We start from the raw sequence: 11,286 nt of genomic DNA on the forward strand, positions 1-11,286 counted from the left end.
GTTGGCTGTTGACTTGCTGTATACTGCCTTTATTATATTTAGGTATGTTCCTTCTATCCCTGCTTTCTCCAAGATCTTTATCATGAAGGGATGTTGTATTTCATCAAAAGCTTTTTCAGCATCTAATGAGATGATCATGTGGTTTTTATTTTTCAGCTTGTTTATATGGTGGATTACGTTGACAGATTTTTGAATGTTGAACCATCCCTGCATCTGTGGGACGAAGCTGACTTGATCATGGTGGATGATGGTTCTGATGTGTTCTTGGATTCGATTTGCCAGTATTTTATTTATATTTTGCATCAATGTTCATGAGTGAGATTGGTCTGTAATTCTCTTTCTTAGTAATGTCTTTCTGTGGTTTGGATGTCAGGGTAATTGTAGCCTCATAAAAAGAGTTTGGCAATGTCTCTTCTGTTTCTATTGTGTGGAATAATTTGAGGAGTATTGGTATTAGTTTCTCTTTGAAAGTCTTGTAGAATTCTGAGCTGAAACCATTCTGGTCCTGGGCTTTTTTTGGTTGGGACACTTTTGATGACTGTTTTTATTTCTTTAGCAGGTCTGTTTAATTTGTTTATCTAGTCTTGATTTAATTTTGCTAAGTGATATTTATCCAGAAAGTTGTCCATTTCCTTTAAGTTTTCCAATTTTGTGGAGTACGGGTTTTCGAAATATGACCCGATGATCCTCTGTATTTCCTCTGTGTCTGTTATGTCCCCCTTTTCATTTCTGATTTTGTTAATTTGGATAGTCTCTCCGCCTTTTGGTTAGTTTGGATAAAGATTTGTCTGTTTTGTTGATTTTTTTCAAAGAACCAACTCTTTTTCTCCTTGATTCTTTGTATTGTTTTCTTTGTTTCTATTTTGTTGATTTCAGCTCTCACTTTGATTATTTCCTACCATCTAGTTCTCTTAGGTGAGTTTGCTTCTTTTTGTTCTAAAGTTTTCAGATGTTCTGTTAATTCACTAGTGTGGGATTTTTCTAGCTTCTTTATATAGGCGTTTAGTGGTATGAACTTTCCTCTTAACACTGCTTTCATTGTGTCCCATAAATTTGGGTATGTTTTGTGGTCATTTTCATTGAATTTTAGGAAGTCTTTAATTTCCCCCTTTATTTCTTCCTTGACCCATCGATGATTCACGTGAGCATTGTTTAATCCGTATGTTTGCGGGTTTTCGGGAATTGGTATTGTTGTTGAATTTTAGTTTTAAAACATAGTGATCTGATAAGGTACCTTGGGGCATTTCAATTTTTTCATATTTCTTGCCGTTTGTTTTGTTACCGAGTATTTGGTCAATTTTTGAGAAGGTTCCATGAGGTACTGAGAAGGTATTTTTTTTTTCTGTTTGTATGGAATATTCTATAGATGTCTGTTAAGTCCATTTGAGTCATAACATCTGTTAGTTCTCTTATTTCTCTGTTCATTTTTTGTCTGATTGACTTGTCCAGTTGTGAGAGGGGAGTCTTGAAGTCTCCCACTATTAGTGTGTGTGGGTTAATGTATGATTTAAACTTGAGAAGTGTTTCTTTTTCTTTTTTTTCTTTCTTTCTTTCTTTCTTTTTTTTTTGTTTTTTTTTTTCAAGACAGGCTTTTTCTGTAGCTTTGGAGCCTGTCCTGGAACTAGCTCTTGTAGACCAGGTTGGCCTCAAACTCACAGAGATCTGCTTGCCTCCTGAGTGCTGGGATTAAAGGCATGTGCCACCACCGCCCAGTTTAGAAGTGTTTTTCTTTTTTTTTTTTTACACGTGAGGATGTTCTTGTATTGGACATATTGAAATTTCCTCTTGGTGGGTTTTTCCTGTAACTAATATGAAATGACCTTCTTTGTCTCTTTTGAGTGATTTTAGCTTGAAATCTATTTTGTTAGATATTAGGATAGCTACACCCACTTGTTTCTTAGGTCCATTTGATTGGTATTTTTTTTCCCAACCCTTTACTCTGAGATGATGTCTGTCTTTGAAGTTAGGATGTGTTTCTTGTATTCAGAAGAAGGATGGATTCTGGTTTTGTATCCAATCTGTTAGCCTGTGCCTTTTTATAGGTGAGTTGAGTCCATTTACATTAAGGGATGTTAATGACCAGTGATTGCTATCTCCTGTTAATTTAGTTTTCATTGTTGGTGATGTTAATTTGTGCGTTTTCCCCTTCTTTGGGATCTGCTGCTATGAGACCATCAATTGTCTGTTTTTGTTGGTGTAGCCAACTTCCTTGGTTTGGAGTTTTCCTTCTAGTATTTTGTGTAGGGCTGGGTTTGTGGCTAGGTATTGGTGAAATCTAGATTTGTCATGGAATATCTTATTTTGTCCTTTTATGGTGATTGAAAGTTTTACTGGGTATACTAGTCTGGGCTGGCATCCGTGGTCTCTTAATGTCTGCATAATGCTTGATCACGACCTTCTGGCTTTCATTGTCTCCATTGAGAAGTCAGGTGTAATTCTGATAGGTCTACCTTTATATGTTACTTGGCATTTTTCCTTTGCAGCTCTTAATATTATTTTTTTCTTTGTATGTTTAGTGTTTTGATTATTATGTGGTCTCTGAGAGGACTTTTTTTTTTTTTGGATCCAGTCTATTTAGTGTCCTGTAAGTTCTTGTATTTTCATAGGCATATCTTTCCTTAGGTTGGGAAAGTTTTCTTCTATGAATTTGTTAAATATGTTTTCTGTGCTTTTGAGTTGAATTTCTTCTCCTTCTTCTATACCTATTCTTAGATTTGGCTTTTTCATCGTGTCCCATATTTCCTTGATAGTTTGGGTTAAGATCTTATTAGATTTAATGTCTTCTTTAACTGATGAGTCTATTTCCTCTATCGTTTCTTCAGCACTTGAGATTCTCTCTTCTATCTCTTGTATTCTGCTGTTTATGCTTGCATTTGTGGTTCCTGGTCATTTTTTTCATGATTTCTGTTTCTGTAATTCCCTTGGTTTGTGTTTTTTTTATTGTTTCTATTTCAGTTTTCAAGTCCTGGATAGTTTCTTTCATATGTTTGATTTCTTTTTCTTGGTTTTCTTTAAGTGGTTTGCTGATGACTTCCATTTTTTTTTTTGTGTGTGTGTCTTTTCCTCCATTTCTTTAAGGGAATTTCTCATTTCCTCTTTTAGAGTTTCAAACATATTCTTGAAGTTATTTTTTAGGTCATTTTCTTCTGCTTCATCCATATTTGGTTGTTCAAGTCCTGCTGTTGTAGGGTCTTTAGGTTTTTCTGGTTTTGTGTTGCTCTTTGTGGTGTTGCGTATGTTCTTACCTTTTCTACTCATCTTTTCCTCTATAGGTGTGGTTGGGGCTGTCTGAAATTCTCTTGAATAATCTTCTAGGTAACAGTGAATCCAAAGCTCAGATGGTTGTTCCTCATGGTACAGTCAGTGTCACAGTTCTTGTCACCCCATTGGTTACTCCGTGTTCCTGGAGTTAGCTCGGTGTTCCTGTGTTTTGCTCTGCTTTCTTGCATTTTGCTGTTTCAGGCCTACTTTGGCCTAGGTTGCCAGCTTTGCCCTGTTTCTGTATACTGGTCTCTATCATCTCCTGCAGAAGTCCCTGGTTTGGAGTTGGACTCTGGGTCAGGTTGCTGGCTCAATCCTGGTCCACCAGTGTCCCGGGCCTGGGTTGGCTACCCGGACTGGATTTGCTCCTGGCTTCTTCTGTTCCAGGTGAAGGTTGTTTCCTCAGGCCCTCTCTGTCCTAGGAGTCTTGTTCAGAACCAGTCCTGTGGAATTTGTTGCCCAAGGTAGAGTTCCTTGTCTTAGGGCAAATGTGGCCTAGGTTACCGGCTTTGACCTGTATCTGTAAATCCTGATCTGGATTCCAACCAGAAGAAGTCCCTGGCTTGGTGTTGGACCTGGAAAAGTTTCTGGCTCCAACCTACTGCCTCGGAGGTCCCAGGCTTGGGTGCAGCCAGACCCACAGAGGATATCCTTACTCCCTCAGAGGTCCCAGACTCATGCTCAGACCCGCAGAGGTTCCAGGTTCCTGCCTATTCCCTTTGATGTCCCAGACCAATGCCCGGACACACAGGAGTCCTGGCTCAGGCCTATTCCCTCTGAGGACCCAGAATCTCACTGACATCTCTTGTTCCTGCCTATTCCCTCCGAGGACCCAGGTTCACTCACGCCCAGGCTGACAGAGGTCCTTGCTCAGGCCTAGTTCCTCGGAGGTCCTAGATTCTTGACCAGACCCACCAGGGTCCTGGCTTAGGTCTACTCCCTTGAAGGTCCCAGATTCACCTCTGGACTCTCAGGGGTCTCTGGCTCTGACTTCCTCACTTAGCGGTTACTCCCCTGTACCTGTTCCGCTGGAGATTGCTGACTCTGGATCTGGTCGCTGGCTCAGTCCTGATCTGCCAGTGTCCGGGACTGTGTTGGCTTCCAGGGCTGGATTTACTCCTGCAATGAGCACTCTTAATGGTGGAGCTGTCTCTTTAGCCTGAAGGGTTTTTGTTTTTTTGTTTTTCTTGTTTTGTTTTTACACGAAGGCACATTGGCATTTGGAGCCCTTCACCCAGAAGGACACGTGGGCTGTGCATGGTCAGAGATGCAGCAGCCGTACCAGAAAAGGCATGCTGGTCCTGAGGCATGCTAAAATGATAGCAAATTAAAAGGGTGTGGAAAGGGGAAAATAACTCTAACCCCAGAGTCTGGATGAAACACTGGCAGCTGAGAATCAAATGCATGCCTTTAATCCCAGCACTCAGGAGGCAGAGGCTAGCCTGGTCTATATAGCAGGATTCCAGCCAGCTAGGACTATACAATGATAGTTACAAAAAAAAAAAAAATCTGCACAGTTAGAATTTACTGTGAAGATTGTTGACAGGGACATAAATGGAGATAATATTCTTTTTTATTTTGGTGGGGTTTTTTTGTTGTTGTTGTTTTGTTTTTTGAGTCAGGGTTATTCTGTGTAGCTCTGGCTATCCTAGAACTTGTTCTGTATAACAGGCTGAACTCGAAGTCACAGAGATCTGCCTGCCTCTGTCTCCCAAGTGCTGGGATTAAAGGTGTGCAAAACCACCACCCAGCCAATATTCTTTTGTTAATATTTAATTTTTTTATCATTTTTAATTATATGTATTTGTGTTGGTGTGTGAGTATGTGCACACGAGTGCAGTGCCTGAGAAAGCCAGGGGCATGGAGTCCCCTGGTGCTGGACTCACAGGCCTGGCATGGGTGCTGGAACTGAGCTCAGGTCCTCTGCAGGAGCAGTTAGCACTCTGAAGGCCTAGCCCTCCAACCCTGAGATAACAGCCTTTTGGTGGAGATGTTTTCAAACAAGAATGCTAAAATAACTATGAGACATGATTAAAGGCTGATTGTATATGGTCTCCTTTCCAAGATATGTTCTGGGCCTCTCACAAATAAGGCTATAAATGTTTGCTTATAGTAAAAATCATCTTACGTCATCACGCAGCCCCAGACCTCACCCACCAGCACTAACAGCATACATCAGGAACCACCCTATGATCGTATTTACATTTTCTAGCAACCCTTAAAAATGTAACACCAAAATTGTATATATGTGTTTGGTTGGAGCCTCAGGCTCACCACTGCATGCTCCAGAAGCCCCATTCCTGACTCTTTCTCCAAACCCTGCCCGCTCTGAGAGTCTCCCAACAAAGAAAAGGCATCAAAACCAAAACAAAACAAAAACCCAGTTCCACGTTTGTGCCAGCAGCCCACGTCCCTGCCTAAGTCCTCAGCTTTTGACCATACTTAGACACAATCCCAGTTTGTGACGGACATGTCAGTCTATAAAACGCCCCTGCACTGGCTTGGCTGTGCGGCTTCTCCGGTCTCTTGACCTGGAGTTACTTTGCTCAATAACTCTGCTGTTACGCTTTTCCAGTTTGGCTTGCTCCTGTGTTGATGGGATGCAGTCAGCTCACAAACAACAGCACAGAGACACTATAATTGCGAAAGCTCGGCCTTGGCTTAGGGTGTCCCACTGACTCTCAGAAGTTAACCCACTGATGCTCATCTACAGCCTGTCACGTAGTTTGTTGCTCCACCTCTTCCTCTGTGTGTGACTGGCGACTCTGCCTTCTTCCCAGAGTTCTCTCTGTCTGGAAGTCCTGCCTACCTCCTGCCTAGCTATGGACCATTCAGCTCTTTCTTACACCAACCACAGCAATACATCTTCACACAGTGTACAAATACCCCACGACATCAGGGGTTGGGGCAGGAAGCCTATTAATATGGTGATTTAAATTTTTTAAAATAAAAATCTCTTCTTAAGATGAGGCTCTATGGGCAGTGCTGGCTCTCACCTTTAATCTCAGCACTCGGGAGGCAGAGCAAGCAGATCTCCGAGTTCAAGGCCAGCCTGCTCTACAGGGAGTTCCAGTACAGCCAGAATTGTTACAAGAAAAACTGTGTCCGGAAAAACAACAACAACACAAAAGATAAAGGTTTTATTTCCCCAGCTGACCTCAAACTCACTATGATACCAAAGCTGGCATTGAATTTCTGAGCCCTGCCTCTGCCTCCTGAGGGCTGGGATTATAGGCATGTACCGCCATGCCCAGTTCTATGTGGTGCTAGAGCTCAAACCCTGGACTTTATACATGACAGACAAGCACTCTACAACTGTGTGTGTGTGTGCTTGCGTGTGCATATTTGTGTGTATGTGTGCAATTATTTTATAGACAATTAATCTTGACTTTCTCTCGAGAAGACCACACTCACACTTCCCTGAACACCTGTTTATGTATTTGCTGTGTGTGTAGAGGTCAGACGACAGCATGTGACTCAATTCTCTCCTTCCATCATGTGAGCCCCTGGGATCAAACTCAAGCTGTCAGGCTTGGTGACTGCTCATTTCTTTTTTGTTTTGTTGCTTTGTGTTGTGTGAGACAGGGTCTCTCTGTGTAGCCTTGGCTGGCCTTGAACTAACAGAGATCCTCCTGCATCTGCCTCTTCAGGACTGGGACTTTAACTTTCTTAGCAGAGACCTGGGCAGCCAAGCGTGGCCATCTTGCTAGCCTGGAAATTCTTTTCTGTAAAGTCAAGAGTCCTGGCTTCCTCCGAGTGGAAGCCACTAAAAGGGCCCTTTCAGGCAGCAGGAAGCCAGATACATGAGCCTTGGACAGTCTCTGGCCTCTCCCTGCCCAGCAGCCTCCCGAGAGAGGTGCCCAGAGGAAGAAGAAGTGGGAAAGGAGACAAACCCCAGGGGGAGGGCTGAGCATTAATTCCAGCAGGCACTGAGACCTCAATTCCAAATCACTTTATCAGTTACCCAAAGTGGCTCTGAGCTTTAGAGCTGGCCAGGAGTACAGCACCCAGACAGGAAGGGAACGCGGGCACCAGCCAGCAGCAGCTCAGCTGGGAAGGTAACCTGGGAGACAAGGATTAGCGCTGCGTGCTAGAGGAGGAGCCTGAATTAGGAATACCCGCTCCTGTCCCCGTGTGTCCTTGCTTCCTTGGCCAACTCCTTTCCCTAGAGCTTTCCCTTGAACTCTGAACTCGGTACAGATTAAGCCACTGTCTTTTTAAATATAGCATTTATTTTATGTGTATATGAATGAGTGTTTTGCCTGGATCCATGTGTGTGCACTACATGTGTGCTTGATGTCTGCAGAGGTCAGAAGAGGGGGTCAGATCCCCTGAAATTGGAGCGAGGGATGACTGTGAGCCACCACATGAGTGCTGGGAACTAAGTTTGAGTCCTCTGCAAGAGAAACAAGTGTTTTTAACCACCGAGCTGGCTCTGTAACCCAAGCTATGGTCTTTCTGAAGCTACTGCAGCAAATGCCATGAGCTCAATGGCTTACCCACAGTGGCCAGTGATTTCTCATCAATCTGGGAGCTGGCCGTTTGAGGTCACATGACTGCATTGTTCCTAGTTACAGCACACCAACTTCCTGTGGTACCCTCACATGACACAAAGAGATGAGTGGGCTTTCTGGGGTCTAGTGCCCCCTTATGATTTGCTGCCCTATACAGGGTTTCTCTGTGTAACCTTGGCTCTCCAGGCCCCTTTCTAACAGTTCTTAGGATCATTTTGTTGGAGTGTGTTGTGACACCACGTGCATCGTGGTGCTGTGTGGAGGTCTGAGGACAGCAGAATGAAGTTGGTTCTCTCTTTCCACCATGGGCCCAGTGATCAGACTTAGGCTTCTCAGGTTGCCTGAAGCCACGGATAAACGGATTGTGGAATGGAAACCCTTTACTCTGAGCTGAAATAAACCTTTCTACTAGGATTTGATATATGCCTCTAATCCCAACACTCAGGAAATTGAAACAGGAAGATTACACAGCCTGGACTACAGGAGATTCAGTCTCAAAAAACAAACAAAAAACAACTCCACCCCCTGGGCAATGGTGGTACACGCCTTTAATTCCAGCACTTGGGAGGGGCAGATGCAGGAGTATCTTTGTGAGTTTGAGGCCAGCCTGGTTTACCAAGAAAGTTCCAGACAGCCAGAGCCACATAGTGATACCCTGTCTCGAAAAAAACAAAACAAAACAACAATAACAACAAAAAAACAGACACCAGCCTCCTACCCCAGCCTCTCCTGACCCCAAGTCTTTTCTCTTTGTAAGTTTATTCTTTTGAGTATTTCGTTATGGCAACAGAAAGCTGTCCCCATTAACCCCATTCACGAGGTCTCCATCCTCACGGCCTAGCTACCTCACCAAGGCTTCCCCTCCCCAGATCTAATAGTTAAAATTTGTTGGATGTTTGTTTGAGTCAGAGTTTTATGTAGCAGGTCTTCAATGAACTCTCTAAGTTACCAAGGATGGCCTTGAACCTGACCCTCCTGCCTCACCTGCTGGGATGCCCTGGCAAATGCCACCACATCCAGCGGGCGGGCAGTTGGAATTTTAGCACACGAATTTGAGGAGGACACAGTCAGTCCCCGAGAGCCACATTTGGTAAGAATGAGACTGGAAGTTCAGGAGAACCAGAGATTCGGTCCTGTTACCTCTCTCTCCCCCACCACCTAGATGTCTAGGAGCCCCACTTCCCCCAGCCTTTGAAGGCAAGCTAGAGCTGATGAGGATGACTGAGGTAGAAGGAGCAGCTATGGGCTCTGTCAGGGCTTCACCCTGACTGCTGTGTGATCTTGGACCAGCCACAACCCTCTCTGGGCCTGCAGTCCTCTGGAACAGCCAAACAAGGAGAGCTGTTTATGCTGCTTTGTAGCCATCAGGTGTCAACAGCCTCAGGAAATTATGTCAGTGTGAGGTGAGGAGCAGGGTAGGGGGGCCCCAAGGATGGGCACAGAGGATATTTTGAGGCAGGCAGATCGCCCACGTCACTGCTAGACAATGGGCTAGGGGGAATTATTGTGTTGTGAATGGAAAGTTCTTTTTTGACTCCATTGCTGACAATGGCCCAACACAGTGGGCGGAGACCCTGGGGACAGGGCTTGGTCCAACAGTGACTGGCTCATTGTTCCTGGCTGGGACAGAGCTGAAACAGGACATCCAGCTGAGCTGGCGCAGAAATCAGGGCAAACCCAGAAAGCCCCTCTGAACAAAGACAGGCTGCACAAAGCCAGTTGTCAGGTGTGGGGGAACTGAGGCCCAGGTCCTGTCAACACGGGCAGAGGGAGACGGGTCTTGACTCTCGGGCTCCATCCTCCTCCCTCTACCCCCAGGGCTGCCTGGCTAAACTCTTAACCCACAAGAGCAGCCCACCGTGTGACAGTGTGTGGTACTGTGTGGTACTGTGTGGTACCGTGTGGTACTGTGTGGTACTGTGTGTTACCGTGTGGTGCCGTGTGGTACTGTGTGGTACCGTGTGGTACCGTGTGGTACTGTGTGGTACTGTGTGGTACCGTGTGGTACTGTGTGGTACTGTGTGGTACTGTGTGGTACCGTGTGGTACCGTGTGGTACTGTGTGGTACCGTGTGGTACTGTGTGGTACCGTGTGGTACTGTGTGGTACCGTGTGACAGTGTGTGGTACTGTGTGGTACTGTGTGGTACCGTGTGACAGTGTGTGGTACCGTGTGGTACCGTGTGGTGCTGTGTGGTGCTGTGTGGTACTGTGTGGTACCGTGTGACAGTGTGTGGTGCTGTGTGGTACTGTGTGGTACCGTGTGGTACTGTGTGGTACTGTGTGGTACTGTGTGGTACTGTGTGGTACCGTGTGGTACCGTGTGGTGCTGTGTGGTACCGTGTGGTACCGTGTGGTGCTGTGTGGTACTGTGTGGTACCGTGTGGTGCTGTGTGGTACCGTGTGGTACCGTGTGGTACTGTGTGGTACCGTGTGGCAGTGTGTGGTACTGTGTGGTACTGTGTGGTACTGTGTGGTACTGTGTGACAGTGTGTGGTGCTGTGTGGTACTGTGTGGTACCGTGTGACAGTGTGTGGTGCTGTGTGGTACCGTGTGGTACCGTGTGGTACCGTGTGGTGCTGTGTGGCAGTGTGTGGCAGTGTGTGGTGCTGTGTGGCAGTGTGTGGTACTGTGTGGCAGTGTGTGGTACCGTGTGGTACTGTGTGTTACTGTGTGGTACCGTGTGGTACTGTGTGGTACCGTGTGACAGTGTGTGGCAGTGTGTGGTACCGTGTGGTACCGTGTGGCAGTGTGTGGTACCGTGTGGTACTGTGTGGTACTGTGTGGTACCGTGTGGTACCGTGTGGTACTGTGTGGTACTGTGTGACAGTGTGTGGTACTGTGTGGTACTGTGTGGTACCGTGTGGCAGTGTGTGGTACTGTGTGGTACTGTGTGGTACCGTGTGACAGTGTGTGGTGCTGTGTGGTACTGTGTGGTACCGTGTGACAGTGTGTGGTGCTGTGTGGTACCGTGTGGTACCGTGTGGTACCGTGTGGTGCTGTGTGGCAGTGTGTGGCAGTGTGTGGTGCTGTGTGGCAGTGTGTGGTACTGTGTGGCAGTGTGTGGTACCGTGTGGTACTGTGTGTTACTGTGTGGTACCGTGTGGTACTGTGTGGTACCGTGTGACAGTGTGTGGCAGTGTGTGGTACCGTGTGGTACCGTGTGGCAGTGTGTGGTACCGTGTGGTACCGTGTGGTACTGTGTGGTACCGTGTGGTACCGTGTGGTACTGTGTGGTACTGTGTGGTACCGTGTGGTACTGTGTGGTACTGTGTGGTACCGTGTGGTACCGTGTGGTACTGTGTGGTATCGTGTGGTACCGTGTGGTGCTGTGTGGTACCTTGTGGTACCGTGTGGTACCTTGTGGTACTGTGTGGTACTGTGTGGTACCGTGTGGTACTGTGTGGTACCGTGTGGTACTGTTTGGTACCGTGTGGTACCGTGTGGTACTGTGTGGTACCGTGTGGTACTGTTTGGTACTGTTTGGTACCGTGTGGCCGTGTGTGGTGCTGT

Source organism: Microtus oregoni, unplaced genomic scaffold (genome assembly GCF_018167655.1).
Source record: "Microtus oregoni isolate MIOR12 unplaced genomic scaffold, Mior012 000027F_ref0000203, whole genome shotgun sequence".
Taxonomy (NCBI): Eukaryota; Metazoa; Chordata; class Mammalia; order Rodentia; family Cricetidae; genus Microtus; species Microtus oregoni.